The sequence below is a fragment of the Synchiropus splendidus genome, chromosome 11, assembly GCF_027744825.2.
Source record: "Synchiropus splendidus isolate RoL2022-P1 chromosome 11, RoL_Sspl_1.0, whole genome shotgun sequence".
NCBI lineage: Eukaryota > Metazoa > Chordata > Actinopteri > Syngnathiformes > Callionymidae > Synchiropus > Synchiropus splendidus.
In genome coordinates, this window is record NC_071344.1 from 4715175 (window position 1) to 4734702 (window position 19528).

At 42.2% G+C, this 19528-nt stretch overlaps 1 protein-coding gene across 7 annotated transcripts in view; it reads left to right on the forward strand.

Annotated features, from left to right (window-relative positions):
- The window catches only part of fgf18a (fibroblast growth factor 18a), a 62323-nt gene that overhangs the window by 14259 nt on the left and 28536 nt on the right, over nucleotides 1-19528 (forward strand). The window lies entirely within an intron of this gene.

A 19528-nucleotide genomic window follows, 5' to 3' on the forward strand; every position in this document is an offset into this window, starting at 1 on the left:
GCTCAGTATTGGAGGACGTAGACGCCAAGTGCGAGTCTAATTACTGTAGACGTTTAACCCGTTCTCATCCTCTTGTCTGATCCTCTGACCTATTAAGGAGAGCAGAAGGCGTGAGACTGAGATCTGAAGCATTTTGTGTACTTTTGCTTTATACATTACCACCATCAAGAGTCCAGCACTAACGGCAGGGAAACTAAGCAGCTCATTAGAGCCCACAATGAATGTATATTTGCCACAGATTTACTATGAATGTTTGAAGAACAGGATTAATCATATGACTTCTATTAATAGAACATCTCAGTCCAGAATTTCAAGAGGTATTTCAGACAGCTTTCAAACCACTACACAGCATTTCATAGGAGCTGCAAGCTGAAATGCTAAATTAGGTCTGACTCCCACGCGTCACTGGTATCGGGACTAGTCATTGAGCCATGGCAGCCGAGGTCAGCAATGAAATGTTGGAGGTTACTGCACTTAAATTGCCCTTCATCACCATCAGGAACTTTGCTGCAAAAGTCCTCTGCCACCTCCGCACAGAGATCTGATGGCAGCTGACCCTTGTCACCCTGAATATCAGCTGATATTACTTCTCACAGTCAGGAGGCTTCAGTTCATCTCAGCTGAAACCTGCATTACATCCTTCCCATCCCCTTTCCTGTCGACAATATTTCACGACATTCTCCCACTAATCTTACTGACGTACCATGGAATAAAATGTTCAGCAGATGAGTAATAAGAGCATAACAATAAAAGAATAAAGTGGGTAGTGACCGCAAGAACAAGATTGCGGACACAAGCAGGTGAAATTGTTATCTCTGCAACCTGTCTGGACTCTCACTTAGAGACGGACTAGCTTAGTCACCTGGGAGATACTCAAAGTAGAGTCGGTGCTCTTCCACATTAAGAGAAGCAAGGTGGCCCAGGCTAATTTTTTGGATGCCTCCTGGAAAATGTGAGCCATTCTGAGCAGCCTCAACTAGGTGGAGGCCACGGGGGTTAGACCTTGGACTCATTATAGCAATTACATCTCTCCATCAAGAAGGAAGCACTTCTATGGAGAAGGACATATTAGCCACTTGCGACCCAAATTTGAAAGTGCTCAGAAATACTTTGAAATAAACTTGTACTTTTCAGATCGATGTCCTGAGATTGGTCCTCTCAATAGGCAGACTAAGCAGGTCTTTGTCCTAATTAGCTCAGCAAGGGATGTTTTGCAAACCCTCTGATTTACAATAAACACCTACTGTAAGCAGCGACTGTCATCTCTGTGATGATTTAAGGAAAATAAGGGGACTTAAATCATGTGTCAACACTGTGTATTGCTGTATATAATTGAATAATTATAGCTCAGTAAGTGAGAATTTGGACCATAAAACTGTCAGTTGGTCTTTTATTTCCAGAAAGTAATAGAAAAATGGAGGTGAAATCCTTTGTGATTCCATCAGTGAGTGATTATTAGCCCTGTGCTGGAATGTGAGGAACAATGGAGCACTGAAATGGGGGAACACAACATTCATCATCAAGTGCTGTACCATTTTAATACAAGCAAGTAGATGCCAGCCAGCTTCATTAATCATGACACATATATTTGGCATGTTCAGTTCGAATCAGTATTAACATGAGTGGCATCGGCGGCCGTACAAATATGCATTACACGATTTAATTTGCGTAAGTAAGACTGAACATGTATCAACATAATCAACATGAAAGCAATGTCACAAAGTCTTAATCGCACTTGTCTCTAATCAGGTATTATGGGCTGGATTAAATGAATATCCTATGAGTGACATGTTTGCAATGGCAGACAAAGAAGCAAAACGACTGTAATCCCAGTGGAATAGATAGAACAAAGGTGTAAATCACTTTTTGACACGTCAATCGCAGAGTAATGAGAGTTAATCCTGGTCAGTTAAACGAAGCACAGAGAAAGAGAGGGAGTGGGAGAGAGAGCGAGAGACAGTGAGGGAGCAAGCAAAGGATGCTTTTGTGGATTTGGGTTCGTCTCCAGACTGACACGAGTGGCATCCTAATCTAAATGGTGGCTTAGAATGTGAAGTCTCTTTTTAGGACTGACGACACAGTTTTGCGCCTCGAGGCAGCGCTGGGCTTGTTAGCCAAGTAAAGAGAGCCGAGAAGGAGAGAGAAAATAAAACTGTTTTCACTGTGGAATGTTGGGATTTCGCAAGAATAGACCTTCACAGGATTGCGGCTTTGGCTTTCTGCACTTTCCTGTTTTCAATAAACGCATTTATTTGTTCCAGTTCTTTGTGTTGAAAAAGCAAGGCTACTGCGCTGAAGTTGTATAATCAGTGCTCCAAAAAGCCTTTTGACAATGTAAGTAACATGTTTTTTTGCCTTTCATAAATAATTTATGGGCACTCAAAGAATAACACAGGTTTCATGTGGATGTGGGCTAAGTGGTTTCTGTTTTTGACTAATGGCTTTTGTTTGTGATTAAAAGACCAGGGACGGTCCGAGATTGGTGGGCCCAGAAGATAGGTTTGGGACCAGGTCCCCTGATGTTCATACACTGGCTTTGGTGCTGGCACACTTGGAGAACGTGATTACACTAAACTGACAAGATGATCTATTTGAACAAGTGCCAAATTCCTGTCTGACAATAATAATTAACCAGAAAGCTCCCGTGGAACCACTACATCAATACCTGATAATCCATATCCCCGTTCATCTGGTCAGCTTTGGACATTAAAGGGTTAAGATCTTAAGTGAATTAATGGTAGAAATCATATTAATAAGAACAACTACTCTGTGATGGCCTCTAATCCGGTCGGTGGTTTTCCGCTCGCCACTGTTTCACCTACGTGGGTGGATTTACATGCAGGGAATTATATACTTGTTTTCCTCTGAGCAACAAAAAGTGACAAAGGGCAACAAGAAGACCGTAGTAATATACACAGGAAGTGATTTGTGTATTGCCGTTGTTAAACTACTTCGATAGTTGAGTCCAGCTATGACCAGTGGGAAGACTTTTCGCCCTTTAATGCTGAAGTAGTAGTGAGGCTACTTTGTTATTATAGGCGTATATTCAGACCTGCTGCATTAAATATGATACAAACAATACATGGAACATATTGTACACGACAAGAACTATAGTTAGAAATGTTTACAGGCAGCTGATGGGAACTCTGTTATAGACATGGATATACATATGTAGCCAATTTACTTTGTTTTATAGAATCTGATCATTTGATTTTCCACTTTTAATTATTATCTCCAGTAATGTTATACGTTCTGTGTACAGCAGATGTGCCAACCTACCAGTATATCATGAGACAAAGAACACTGGCTTTTACATCGTTTTTTTTTCTTCTCATCGAGGTATTTAAAGATGGTGGGTGTATCACCAGGCGTGTTATCTAGCAAGCCAGGAAGTGGACACCTCATGTTTGGCAACCTTAAATATGACATGACAGATTGGCTTTCAGATGGACTTCATTGATGACTTCCTCAGTGTGCTAATGAATCCTCTAATGCTGTGCCACCCCTCTTATTTTAATCTCGCACTACGAGACACACAAAATAATAACTTCAAATATTCTCTGAGAACTAGGTCCTGAAACGCGCACTAAACCCTTCATAGCAGAAGTTCGTTCTGATCTCTTCAACAAACAAACACTCCAGAAACGCCTCCCCTTTTGAGGAAAAAAAAAAAGAGAAGAAAATCCTCAGGTTTTAAATAAGCAGAAAACACAATCTGCTGGCAGACTTAACCTCCAGCAGATGGTTAAGCTTCAATGATTACATTTCTGGACAAGAAAAAAAAAACACCAGCACCAGTTCCATTGCTTTTCCCTTCTTTTTAATTAACGGAGTGAAGGATTAGAGTGAAGCTATCCGGGATCAACGGTTCTCCGACCGAAGAATACAAATGTTTTGTGATAAATAATCCCACAGCGCTCCGGCCCAGGGTCCCTCGGTGCCTGTTACATTAACATGCATTACACGGAGCATTAAGCCGCTCTCATCCGCTCCGATCAACTCATTGTCCGACAGAGACGGAACTGTTACTTTCTCTGAACCACCTGACCGTGACCTGTGACTCTCTCCTCAGCTGCTACGTCTTCCAACCGTGGAGATGAAAGCCAAGCTGAATCCCATCGTGATACCAAAGCACCAAGTGCGCAGCGTTCTGGCCACATGTGACATCGATTTTAATCACATGCTGACGAATAAGGAGGGGAAAAAACGCGCATGTGAAATCGATGATATCCCCGGTCATATGACGCCACCTGCTGTCTGCTATCTGTAAGTCTCAATGAACAAAAGGATAAAAAAAAGTCGAATTAAGAAATGATCGCAAACCTCGCTCTAAGAATAAAAATTATATATTCGTTTTTAAAATCCGTCCATTTTATAGTGTCTATGCACTTTGATAAAATGTAGAAATAAAATAATATTTTCTCTTTCTAAAGAGACCCATGTACGGCTTATCTTAGAACAAGTTCATATTCTTATATTGAAATTTTTTTTATTGTGTTTATTCAGGTTTATTTTTCTGATGAATTCATAGATCAATAGGGAGATTTGTTTTTACTCTAAATATTCATTTGATATTCAAACAAAAATGTAATCCTTAGCATGGAAATATTATAAATGCATATGAATAATGCCATGCATATTTAACCATAAATACAATGTAGAATTTGTATAGTAGAATTCGATCAACCTTCTTATCTAAGGACCTGCGGAATTATTAATTGCAACAGTACGTTAAACGGAACTATAACCTACTGATGAGAATTTATGTGTAAAAAGTTTCTTTCAGCAGGGAGTAGAAGTCACATGATCATAGCTTGTCCTGCTCAAAATCATTTTCTAAATCTTCGCCTAATACTATTGTCATATTCTCAGTTGGGGGTCAAAGGATTATCCTCTGAACTCCGGAATTGATGGACAGATGTTGCTTGTGTTAAACTGGACATGTGATGCTGTCACAGCGCGTAAAACTCAATAGAATCGAAAGATACACAGAATTAACAACCCCGAACTCCTCATTACGGATATGAGACGTATTCATTAGCTTTAATGTGACATTTTCGTTTACGATCCTTGTCTGCCACCTGCTGGATATTTGGTGAAACGACAGCAAGAAAGACAATTGACCACACGTGGGGATATCTGCTTTATTTCGTCCTCTCCCCCTTGATCTTGCATCTGTTTTGTATTGTTTCAAGGCTAGGCTTCACTTTCTGACATCTCACGTTTAGAGAAGAAGGATTGGTCTTTTTACTTATTATTATTAGTATTTTTCGTTGTTGTTGTTGTAGTATTACTATAACAGGTATCATTCATTTTACTTTCTTTCAACAAAGTTCCTGCAATTAATCATTTAAATAATTGAACAAATAAAGGACTTTTCTCTTTAATCTTTAATCATCATGGAGATCTTGTTGTAGTCTCATCTTGAACATTTAACCCGAAGCGAATTTTCTTTCTCTAAACTACCGATTTACTTGATAATAATAACAATGATGATGATGATGATGATAATAATAATAGCTTTCATTTATATAGTACTTTACAAGACACCCACTTTTTCATGACTATAATATTTTCATGTTGCATTATTATTATTATTGTTGTTGTTGTTGTTGTGTCAAGCAGGATTTTCCATCCTGGTCAGTAAGCCAAGCCAAAGTTGACTGAAAAGTATTTTCACTTTGATATGCCATATGAGTGGTAGGAAAATGTGACGAATAGCAGAAGGCAGCCTGAGCAGCAGGTACAAATGAAATTCATCAACTATCCAATTCTATTCTTAAGCTGGAAGACACGTCACAGACAAAGAGAACATTCAGACTGGATGAGTGGGAGACAACGCTGCTAATAGAAAAGACATTATGTCACAGAGCGGCAGAATTATGTCACCCTGGGGAGGAATAGGCGCAGCATATTGTGCCCACCAGAGTATGGGAGTGCAGAGGTGGTGGTACTCTGGATAACAACAATCCAACACGAATATACCGTGCATATAATTGAGGAAGCAAGAGGAGAACATTCTGGCAGCGATTAGAACTGAGAAACAAAGAGGAGAAAATTGGTTTCTGCAGAAATCGGGGGTAAACCAAATGCCTAAACCATGAATAGCAACAATGATCCTACCACAATACTAAATGCAGCCTCAAATGTCTTAAAGCTATCAGTCCCCTCTGAGATTACGAGTTTTTTTTTATAGATTCATGAAGTTATCATGCATTTTCTCAGACATTATGTGGCGTGAGTCAGTGTGAAACTTCTCTAAGAGAGTCTTCACTAATACTTGACATATAAAACAATAATATAAAAAATCCATCTTGATTTTGTAGCACCACACACTATCAGAGCATAATTTATGGCACAGGTGTGTAATCGTATGAGGTTGGTAATACATGTAATATAAGACAGCAGTCAAACATGCTAGCACAAGAAACGGTTAAAAACAAGGACAAAAACGGACACTATGTACACTATATTACCAAAAGTATTTGTTCATCTGCCTTGGCTCACATATGAACTTAAGTGCCATCCCATTCCTAACCCATAGGGTTCAATATCACGTCGGTCCACCTTTTGCAGCTAGTACGGCTCTCAGTCTGCCCTCTAATTCATCCCAAAGGTGTTCAATCGGGTTCAGATCAGGAGTCAAGTTCATCCACACCAGACTCTGTCATCCATGTCTTTATGGGCCTGGCTTTGTGCACAGTCATGTAGGAAGAGGAAGGGGCTGCTCCGAACTGTTCCCACAAACTTGGGAGCATTTAATTGTCCAAAATGTTTTGCTATCCTGAAGCATTCAAAGTTTCTTTCACTGAAACTTAGGGGTCAAGCCCAACTCCTGAAAAGCAACCCCTCACCATCATTTCTCCTCCACCAAATTTCACACTTGGTAGTCCCAAATGTACCGTTCTCCTGGCAATCTGACTGGTCCATCAGATTGCCGTATGGAAAAGTGTGATTCGTCACTCCAGAGAAGGCGTCTCCACTGCTCTATAGTCCAGTGGCAGCTGCTTTACACCATTGCATCCAAGTGCTTTGCATTGCACTTGGTGATGTATGGCTTGGATGCTGCTGCTCGGCCTTGGAAACCCATTCCATGATGCTCTCTGTACTTGGGCTAATCTGAAGGCCACATGAATGGCTCTGTAGCAATTGGCTCTGCAGGCAACCTCTTTGCGCTATGTGCCTCAGCATCCGCTGACCCCTCTCCGTCAGTTTATGTGGCCTACCACTCGGTGGCTGAGTTGCTGTTGTTCCCAAACTCTTCCATTTCTAATAATTAAGCTGACTGTGGAATATTTAGGAGCCAGGAAATTTCACAACTGGATTTGTTGCACAGGTGGCATCCCATGACATTTCCTCGCTGGAATTCATTGAGCTCCGGAGAGCGGCCCATTCTTTCACAAGTGTTTGTCCAAACCGTCTAGGTGCTTGATTTATACACCTGTGGCCAGACCAAGTGTCAGGGACACCTGGTCCTGATCATTTGGATGGGTGAGCAAATACTTTTGGTAGTGTAGTGTAGTGTATATCCCCGCCCAAGCTCTCATTTGCAAGCAATGTAATACGTGATAAACATTCCGGACAGCAGATGGCAGTAGAGCCCCATGACGTTCTTATAAGATACATGAGTGATGTGAAGAAGAGGCCTGTCTGCTGGAAACGGAAGAGAAAATCTTCCATAGTCACATGGCAGTTGATTCAGTCCATTGATTTGGTCGTATGTTGTAGATGTTCATCAGAAAGTCTGGTTTCTGCCTGTTTTAACTGGAGGTGTAAGTGTCATTTCATCATAAATCACACGAGGGTCTTCACAACGCGAGCAAATCCAAACTAACAGAACACCACCACAGCAAAATCAAACCTAAGTTAGCTTGTTTTAAATCGTCTTGAAAGCATAATTGCGTTCAGTAGCAGTATGAGGTTTTAATGACAGAGATTTCCACCATGAGAGAGAGTATAGCCGTTTAAATTAATCACCATAATTTCATACGGGACCGAGAACGTTTTGTGAACTACCAAACGTAACGGCACCAGATGACCTGTAGATGGCGCCAGATAGCTAAAAGTGACACCACTGCCAACGCTCCTGTCGAAGGCGAAAAAGTGATATTAATACTGCGTGATCGCGACATGTGTAGAAGACCTTAGCTGCAATGCGAGACCTTTTCGCCACTGTGTTGATGATTTATCAATGGACTGTGATATTCCCCTACTCGTTTGCTGATTACTGGAGCAGGTGTGTTCTTTCAGTCCATGAGAGTTGAGGTTGTTAAAAACTGCTATAAAACGTTTGTAATAGACATCCGACCTTTTCAGTTGTCCCTGCAGGATTCTTCTTAAAAATGAAAACCTATTTGGTTACTCAGGACAATGTGAGGAGGTCAGGAGGAAGGTGGAAGCCAAAGGACAATTTAGATCATTTGGAGACAAAGGAGTATCAAGCAGGGGCAGCAGGTGAAAGAAGATAAGGGAACGAATGCGTCCAAAGTAAACACAAAGACCTTGGTTTAACCAGAGCGCTGCAAGTGGTGAAGTCGTTGGAAAATAAGTGATAGGAAAGGAAAAAAGAGCGAGAATAGAAGGTTTGGTCCACATGTTCCTCAGCTGTGTAAACTCACAGTCTCTGCTGCTTTCTCGGATTCCCCAGAAGAAGGGGGATATTTATTGAAGGCTGGCAGTAGCAGTGAATAGACCCGAGTCCTGTCACACCCACTAATATTATTATTAAAGTTTATATGCAAAAAATGGAAATGTCAGCAACCTGAGAGGCCTTCAGAGCCAGCTTGGATCCAAGTGTGTGTTTCTTCATGTTTGCAAGAATCCGAGCAGAAATAGATAAATACCAGAGAGCCAGAGAACGACTGGCATGTATTGTGAGGTTGATCCTGATCTACTAAACTTATTAGAGCTGTCATAAAGTGACAGCCATGAGTGGAGGTGGAGCACAAAGACAGACACAGACATGAGCACATATTCCAGCTCCTGATAATAAGATTCCCGCACGACGTGTTGAAACAGACTGCACACACACACACATATCCATGGACAGGTCCAAGTCCACAGGGTAACAGATGCAAACTCATGCACACATGCAGAAACACAAACAGTGGGGTAGACATAACAGACGTGCACGCTCATGCACATATGCTGGGAAGAGAGGAAATTCCAGAGGGAACAGGTGGGAGTGGTGATAGCAATCTATCGGGACGACTTTGATCTTCCCCGTGTGTCTGTCATCGCTGCCGGAGAGCTCTGGATGATCAGGCAGCTCTCAAATTAATATCTGCAAAATATTATTAGGTCGATTTGTGGTCGATCGGGTTGCGTGGCTGAAACATTCTGTTCTCGGAGGGGGAAAAAAAAAAAGATGTTGAGGCAGGTTTGTGTGGAATAAAAGTGAGAAGTGGTATGACACGTTGTAATCATAAATTATAAGTGCTGGCTGGTCTTTTTAAGATTATTATTTTTACATCCTGAATCGGCGCTGATGGTTAAACAGCCACCGGCTTTTGTCAATACCTGGCAAATGTAAAGGAAAAGATTTGTTGCGTGTCAATCCAGAATGGTGTTGGTTCACCAGCGAGCCAAGGAGAGTGTTAACTATTTATGCTAACAGATTAATGCATAGTTTTCGGACATGAGAATGGATGTGCATCCAAACTAATAAAGACCAGGGTTTGGACCAGGGTCTGTCAGTAACCATCAGCACGCTGACGCCAGATGAAGTTGGTTTTTTATAGCTTTTAAATCATTTTGTTTGAGATGAGACGCACACTAGTCTGAACGTGTGTAATAAGGACAAATAATATGCCATTAAGTTGTACAGAATCAGTGTGGTTCTTTCATGTGATGATCTTACCTACCAATAAAGGATTCTCCAGGCGTGTCTGCTGTTCTAGCCTGTCTTGATGATGTCATCAGTTGGATGGGGCAAGAGTTTCTTCAGCTGAAACAATCAAAAACAGAAGTATTCATCTTGATCATCGAGCTTCTCTGATAACAGTTTCTGTCCTTTGACCAAAAACATTCCCCATTCAGCCCAAAACCTCCTATTTGACTTTTCACTTTCATGTGTACTCACATGTTCCTATGTTTCTCCCACCTGGGCAACAACTAGTCCAGAACCTAGCAGCGGGGCTTGAACCTGTAGCTGGATGTAATGGACAACAGCACATGACCCGTGGCTCCTTGTCCAAAACAGAAATAACATCATGATTTAAATGATGGGTACATTGCTGACCCTCCATGGTGGGTCCTTTCTACAGGGCCTCCTCGGTCAGGGCCCCTAGACTGCCCACAAGAGGAGGACACGACGTATACCTTCACCTTTAAAACTCTTCTAAAAGGTCTTTATAATAGACTTGTATTTCACCCGCAAGAAGTTTTCATCTTACTAGAATGCTCCGCCTGTATGTTAAAGATATGCCAAAGTCACGTCACCATGGAAAAGTTTTCTGCTATGTCACTTGTAGTTGTGTGCCAAGGAAGGAGGTACGTTCTGAAAATATAAAGTGTAGTGTTAGGGTAAGGGTTATGGCTTTGTCTTTGGGTATGGCACTTCTTTTGACAAGAGAGGTTTTATGACAATGATAACAATATGCCAAATGTTAAAGTGATGTTTGACATAAATTGAGGTGGTGTGTCATAGTAGTTGGTGATCCCCATTGTGCTGTACCATGATGCTTTTTTAAAATCCAAAAATCTGTTCCAGTCAACGGCGTTTGCAGCAGAGTACCATATGCTGATGTTGGAGGCGGGGCTTAAACTGTTGAGTTCTTCCTAGAAACTTGACGGCATTGGAAAGCCCAGTTGCATTAAGCTATTCATGACTACTGAAATATTTCAAGGCGCGAGCTGATTTAGGGGACAGAACATAAACATATAGCAGGAAAAAGAGGACGAGAACAAGGGGACAGAGAGGAGCTGGAGACATACCTTTGGCAAGGACACGGGGTCTATTCAGGACAAAAGTCAATGATGAGAAATGTTCCCTCAGGGGGATCAGGAACTGTGGGTAAAGTCAGTCAATAAAGAAATGTCATCACATGGAAGGGAACATCATAATCTACATACCAGCTGTGTGTTTGTGTGTGTGTTCGTGCCAATGTTGCCTGAAGGGCTGCGCAGGCTGATTGACTATCCACATGATTATGAATGCGCTTTTGCAGTGCTCTTCTTATAAAACCTTCATAATGATAGCTTCTCATCTTTTGTCTTTTCTCCACACCCTCTTCCCCACTCCCCCCATCCGCACCTACCCCCAACCATCCATCCTTGAAGGCTTCTCATATTGACAGACAGACGTTTATTAATGACCCCCGGTGTAATTGGCTACTTGAAAGCATAAACAGTCATGTATGGAGCTCTGCCCAAGCACAGGTTTGCACATAAACACATGGGTCAGTTCACACTGAGCTTCGGGGCCAAAATATGAGCAAAGAGGAACAAAACTCACTCATGACGGAAATCGTCAAATTATTAATTTCCCTCCTTTTTTATGTTTTCCTTGTGTGGACTGTACACCCCTCCTGCTCCCCTGACTCACTCTCTTGCACATTCCACTCTGTTTTGCATATCTTTGACCCCCCCATTCCACTATACCTCACCACTTTAAAAACAAACTCCTTCCCCCGCACAAACTTTCTTTTCCTCCCTCTGTTTCGCTCTGGCCCTCGCCTTGCTACCTGACATCGTGGCTCAATGCCCAATGAGTCACACCTCTGCTAAAATCATCAGAGAGGGAGGCAGGGGGGTAGCCAAAGAAAGAAATTGTCAAACAGAGAGGAAAAGCAGGAGTATGACAGAGAGAGAAATATAGAAAATAAAAAAGGGAGGAGGAAAAAGAAGGCAGAAAAAAGGAGCCTCGCGGGAGTTAAAAGAGCAAAGAGTGCGTTTAACTTTTTGACTCCGGTAGTCAGTGTGTGCTTGTCAGCAACAGTGTTGTTGACAATAACACATCAATACAGGCAGAGCACTGGACAGACAGCGGTCTGCAGATACACATGCATGCTTGCCACATCACTGCTGGCAAACAAATCGTAGGAGAGCAAGTTTGGCTGCGGCTTCGCCTCGCATCAGCCTCCCCCACCCTGCAGCTGTTGCCCCGGGTAACCACATAAACACTCGTGTTGGGTAACATTCAAGTCAGGAGAGGACGAACGTGGGTCACACACCTATACAGCTAAAAGCATGGATTTCCACAGTGACATGTCCAAGTGCTGGTTCCAAAAAACGGATATCCACTTTTATTTAACTTAAATTGTTTGGACAGACATGGATTTCAACCCCCAAAAATCTTGAGGTCAGTGTCATAGATAAGTAACTGTGACAGTCAACATTTTACAAGGAAGGAGAAGCAGAGCTATGTACACGCACACACACACACACACACACACACACACACATACACATATATATTATCTTTAAGAGATTGAGATGTGGACTTCTCAATCTGATCTCTATCTGAGTTAGCTAAGCTAAGACCTTAGGTTGCTGGATAAACATGGAAAGTTCCATATACTGTAAGGGCCATTTACTATCCATCTGTCTGTCAGTCTGTTAGCAAAAAAGCTCAAAATGTTCGGTACATATTTGTGTTCTGTTAAAAAAACAACAAAAAAAAACAATAAATAATAATAAATTATAAATAATACAACTTCCATCTGACTGCGGAAACTCGCTTTTGTCCATTCAACATCGTTCCCAGTTGCGTTGTTGCAACCTGGTTTCCATTTTCTGTGAGGTTACTTCTTTTCTGTGAGCCACCAAAGCCCAGCAATGTGAGCTCAATCATAATATCATTTCAGAATGATGTAAGTTCATTCATTGATTTGATTTATGCTGTGTTTTATGGCCATCTCTCTCAGTGCATTTCAAGTTCTTCGCGACCACAAATCTCATTCTTCCAACCAATGCACTGTAAGATGAGAGAAAATGCCGGCCAAGATGTCGAAGAATGACCTCTTTTATGCCTTTTTTAAGATATATTACTATTTTTAGCCATTGGTGACATAAACATACGTATCACATATCACATGACATCAAATTATGTATAGTAGTTTCTACGTATTTGTCTGATGCGATGCGATTGTGATCCAAAATGTCTTCCTTTTCAGACTAGAGTCGGATGGATAGGGAAGACATGCTTGAGTCAGTAGTCAGACATCTTGGCACTCCTCAAAATAATCAAAAATAAATAAAGGGGCTCAGAGAGTGCAGACCTCCACCAAACACTGATGTTCTTAGTTGTTTCATCCGGACAGCAAAGACCACTGGATCATGCTTTGACCATTCTACATTTTTTTCTTTACATTTTATTTGATGAAACATAGAAAGAAAAAGAAATAAATAAAACTCAATGGTTGTAGTACTTACTTAGAGCACAATGTCTAAATATAGCGGACTAAAAATATAAGTAATTGTGAAAGGCTGGATTTTTTTTTTAAGTATCGAACAGGCTTGAGTTTGACTAAAGAAAGAAAAAATAAAATGTCTTTCATCACAACAATAGATGCTGGCGTGATCCTTATATGGATGTAAATCAGTAAGAAACCAGAGTGAAAACTATCGTTTGCCGCAGTTAGTCCTCCACGTTCTGCAAATCCACTCAGGACAGTGCCTCTCCTTGAACTGTGACTGTGGCTTGCTCGTCACAGAGGAGGCCCAGACTTTAATGAGGCTTTGTGTTTTATGAAACCCAGGGGACCACTGCCGGCTGTGTGAATGCTGCTGCGTGCCACGTGCCTGCCATCAGTCAACAGTATAGTTGCTGACCACTTCTGCGCAGTTTTGACGTTGACATTTTTCTGTCAGACTAGTAAATCAGGTGTCCATCCTTTTTTGTCCTTTGAGGGGTGGGAGATCCTGAGGGTGGCTTACCTCGACATATCCAGTTAGAAGCAAGTAAACTCACATTCATGTTTCCTTTATCTTGGATTTTGCACCGAGGGATTCATTTTGATTTTAGGGAAACTACAGCTGAAGACTCTTTAGTGCCTCTACAAATGGCACAATCTATTCAGCTTTGATGGGGTCAATCCTCAGTGAAGCCCCAGGCTTAGGAAGCGGAACAGGCCTCTGCCCATAGTTGTAATGTTTTTAAAGCCATACCAGTCAGCCACAAAGCTCCTTCTGCCCTTTGTACAGAACACACCAGACAAAACCTTGGAATCCTTCCACTGCAGAGCACATTCCGAAAGTATTTCTCCTTTTTTTTCTTCGTTTTCCAAGTGTGGGATGGGGTCAAACAACAATTACAGTAAAATGTGACTAATATGTCACAGACATGCTAGTGTGTATTCAACCACTTTTTTATTCCCTTTCCCACCCATCTCTCTCTTTAAAAAAAAATACAAAGACTTAGCAGCTGAAACAATGATAATGATGGAGAGGCTTAAGTGTGTGCCTGCTGGTGAGTCTTCATCAAAGTGGTGTTGACGTTGACGGCGGGGCAAAAATCCGCGCACAAGTTTAACACAATCTGGGCACCCAGCCCCACGACTGGTAGATTTTTGCATGTGTGCGCGTATGTTGACTCTGCCTCAAAAGCAATGATCCGACACACAGCTGCACTCTAAAATCAGCATTTAAAAGAACGACGCTTGGGGAAAATGAAACGCAGACAGCAGCAGTGACAACAAAGATGGATAGAGGAGATTTTGAGAGCAGAGCTTGTTCCTAGACTCAGACTTCAAATGCTACAAATGTATTGACATAATTTGGCCCCAAAATGAACAGGGCACTAATCCATAATACGCAGCTGAGCACTGAGAAGTGCTTTGCTGTTGTATATGAGCCACATGTATGCATAGTTGCAATTTGGAGAGAGTGTTCTGCCTGGTTGTGTTTGGAGCAGGCCCAGGCCAGAGGAGCTCAAAGCGCTGAATGTCATCATCAGAGCTGTCGGCGCGCCAAGCAATAATCACACCCAGATCACCTACACGCTCACGCCAACTTACGGCACCAGTCACCCCAGAGCCGAGCTTGTATGTGTGACTGTTTGAACAAAAAGGAGAAGCTGATGGAGAGCGAAAATGAAAGACAAGAAGTATATGTGCACGCTGGGAGAACAGATTGTGTGTTACTGAGAGAAGTGTGTGCGCAGACAAGGCTGTGGTCATAGTGTGAATAGAGAGTCAGTGAAAGCTATGAATGTGTGCGCCGCGAAGGAGGGTGTATTTTTCTCTCTTCTTTTTTTTGTTCCTCCCGCTCTCCATGTCACACTCGTATCCCACCCCTCTATTTTCCATTTTTACATGCAGCTCCAGATGTGAAGGCACTGAAATATTGAATTACAGAAATAAGCTTATTTCTGCACTTCTATCAAAAACAACCCGGCCTCGTCTCCGCCGCGACCTGGCACACGCACACGTGAGCACACTTGCACCAACACAGGTGCAAAATCATTACTTTAACTGCACCAGGATTTTAATAGCGTCAGATTCATCTGTCAAAATGACATGGAAGTGAGCATGCAACTGAGTTGGAATTCAAATGTGGGTTTAATATAGATCTATTTTTATATCATGTTTTGCTAATAGTGTAGCTGCAGGTGCAGGTCAAAGCTGATTGGCTGCACAACAAAAGAACTTTCTTCGCTTCATCAAAAGAGTGAAAGCAATGTATGCTTGTTTCTCAAAATCAAGTTTTTTTTTGTCTGTTTGGCGATAAATTTAAAAGCAAAAGAAGATATTTCATTGACAATTTCAGAAAATGTAATCAAGGGGATGGGGAACAGACGATGGAGTACCATCTGGATCAAAGAATCTTTTGAAGGATCCACTACACTGCTGAAAGCGGCCTGAGCTCCTCGAGTTTCCTTCCTTGTTTACTGTGTTGCTAGTGACTTAGGAAACGCTGCTGACACCTTCTGTCCATATGACCTCATCACTGAGCTTAGGAAATATTTAACAAAATATTCAGCTTTGATATCACCCTTTGGGGTGGGAGTGAATTCACTCATCTTATTTGTATATTATGATATCACTCGGCTGTGGCCGTTGAAGTATGTAACTTTTACATATGTTTATATGAGCTACTGATGACACTCTGCTTTATCTTTCGAGCAACAATGGTGAAGGCTAGGCATCATCATCGTTCACTGTTGGACCATGAACACCACTGCTGCATCCACTGCTGTTCGCAGTGTATTTTCTTTCATGGCCTCAACTGTGTTTTTTTCATTACCTAAGAACAGGGTTTTGTTTTGACTATGCCTCCACCTGGGGAAGCTGTTGTTGGACCGTCAGGGCGAACGGATGCACCGAAGCAGCGGAGTCTGAGTCAAATTTGCTCTATTATGCTCCAGTTATGCTTGGCTTGTTTAATGCCATTGTTGCTCTATGCCAGGGGTCACCAACATGGGGCCCATGTCACCAGGTAGTACACAGAAGACAGCCACGGGCCATTAAAAAAATAATAATAGCAGTTAAACTTTCATTTAATAACCATCTTATTATGCGATTCCTTTTTATGTCATTTGTCATTCATTATATAGATTGTGATTTCAGAAGTGTTTACTGAACCAACAGTAGCCCTTCGGGTCACACAGTGCCCTTGGAGTAGCTTGCGGTTGCTCTATGCAATTTCACCGTCAAGGTGGCCGTCTTCTCAAATCTCTTGCCCACCATAACTGCAACCCCCAATTTAAAAAAAAAAAAAAAAGTTACTTTGTGACAACGTCAACAGATGTTGGAAATATTGACACATCCTCAGTGTCTCTTTCGGTTTGTCAGTGACACACCGACAAGGTTTTACGTAGCTTTACGTAGTAGTGTGTCGTCTTCCTCGTCGTTTGATAGAGCGATACAGCGCCACTTACAGGGCTGGCATGTGTATGACATTCTTTCCAATTACAGTTGTGTCTCCCCTTGTCACAGCTGTCATCAGCTGTTTTTGTCGACATGTAGCGAAGTGTGACTCGCAATGTCAGTGCTCCCTCACCGTCAGTCGAGCAGGACTCCACCTTTTAAGGTAGACTGTTAAGGAGGACCGGGAAAAATGTGCATCCTCTACACTGGGAAGAGAATCCAAGTGAGAACCTTGAATGGGGATGCTATCCTGTCAGATCGGAAAAGAAACATGAGCTTGAGGCATTATTCATGAGCAGAAATCAGAACCAGCCTTATTCAACCATTTAAGACGAGGATCTTCAACAGCGAAAGTCACTGTGAAAAACAACCAATTTGAAACAATATCTTCAGGCGTGTCATACTGACATTCAGACTAAAGCACTCTAGTGCTGTTTTCATGTCCACTCTGAAGATGTGTGGAGTCAAAGATTTGTGTTAATTACTCATGGAAACCAGTAACGTGGATGAGACATCCAGTAGGAACTGGTAAGAAAGGGAATGAACCACCACTTGACTGCCCGATGCATGGACCGTCAGATGACGGAGATGATTCAGGTCCAAGTGGACTTCTATTCATGCAACCCAAGCCTTATTTTTATTGAGTTTTTAAGCGCTTTGCCAGACATTTATTTTTGTTATAACGGTCTTGCGCCTCACTTGTGTTGCCCTTTTAATTACTACCAGAATACACTTCCATTGAGGGATATATGTCAAAATATATTTTCTACGTCTTTTTGCTTTTATACTACAGAGCAAAGTAACAAAATAAAATATTACAACTGTTTCCTTGCTTGTACTGGACAGTTGAACCATTCCATGTCAGAATGATGGACGTTTCTAATGACTGGGAAAGAGACACCGTGTCAGTTTAGTTGGTCAAAAGAAGACTCAGACTCAGCTAAGGCTAATACTGAGAAAGGCCAAGTCAAAGTACTTCCGAGGGTCACTTTCTGAGATGAATGATTTGGGTTTCCAAAAGCACACATGGCCCTTAGCTCACCCTCTTTATAAACCCTGGGCTTACTGATTGAGTGTAAATAATACAATGGCAGCGTAGGATTGTGCACCAGTTAACAAACTGTCAAGTACTACACAACAAGTACCTCAACAGGCGACAAATGAGAGAAACATGTGACTGTATCCCGGGCGTGATGCGACTGTGCATTGTATATGCGTGTGTGTGTGCGTGCGTGCGGGTGTGTGAGGGCTACCCTGCTCAGGGCATTGACTGAATTGTTTCCACATGTTTCTTAATGCAGAGTTCTGGGCGGGTTTGGGGGACAAGAGAGGAGAGGGGGTTGCTTCGGTTGGTTTAGGTGGTGCTGGGGTGGTCAGGTTTGTTGCGCCATGTCGCACAGTTGTTTCCACAGTCTCATAACTCGCCTGCATGCGCACACACCTTTATAAAGACATCATCGAACATGTATGCAGCTGCCACACACACTTTTCTACACATTATAGTTTCGCTTTTCTGTTATGCAAGTGCTCCTTATTGTATCAGACGCTGCTGGTAGTTGCACTGCGCACACTTACAAACACACACAAACACCACTTCTTCTCTGGCACAGCTGTCCCAAATGCTGTGGGCACACAGGCGTTTCACTGGCAAAACACATGGAAGGAAAATCTGAATGTGTTCTCACTAATCATTCCCCTACTTCACTCTCTGAGAGAAAGACAGATGGAGAGAGACAGACAGTGTCAGGCAGGAGAGCAAGAAAAGGAGTGGAGGGCCGAAAGGATGTGGACTGACAAGTCCAAGGACTGGCTGACCTGTATAGCAGGTGTTGAAAGTTGAAGGAGCTGCAGACAATGTGACCTTCAAAGCGTAAACTCGAGAAGAAAGAGCGAGTGACAGATCGGGATAAAAGCAGGTTAGAGGTGAATGGATAGGAGAGTGTGTGGGAGAGAAAGAAAGACAGAGTGAGATCGGATAAATGGGGGCATGCCAGTTCCATAAATGTTTAATTGCCAGCAGGTTTATTCATGTTAAGAGTGAGAGGGAGCAGAAGAAAGAAAGAGAGCTTAAACAGTACGAAATCTGTCCAGCGACTCAAAATCTAATTTACACAACAAACAAGGAAAGGGGTAAAATGGAGTAAGATTGGGAGAGAGAGAAAAGTCAAAGAAAAAAATGCTAATTGGCTACAGTTGGACATGTTTGGCATGAGATGAAAGAGGAGGAGGACAGAGAATTAGAAAGTAAGAGAGAGGGATGAGAGAGGAGGAGAGGCGTGCAGAAGAAAGAACATGGACGATTGGGTGGTTGGACGAACTGAGCGACAGAGGTGAGATTAGCTCGCTACACTTTCCAAAATTAGCCAGTGAGTTTTGAACTCAGGTTTGTCAATGATAATGTAAGATATTGCCTAAAAAGGTGAAAACCTAACAAAGTTGTCATCAGGTGTGAGAACACAAGGCTGATATTTAGGCGGACCTTTTTTGGAAAACATTACAATGGGTGAGAGGAGCTTGGCCTCCATGGTATTTGGCTGTTCCTGCTTTGTTTAGCCTCCAGTCGTATTTATCCATCTGCAGATGCAAAGTCTTTTAATTGAACCCACAAATGAGTCAGGTTGGAGTTTCCAGGCAGAGCTGTTCTAGAGCGGAGGGCGGTGCGGGTGCACCAATTCAAAGAAAAAAAAAATCTGTTCTCAAGTCCCTACTGACTTAAATTG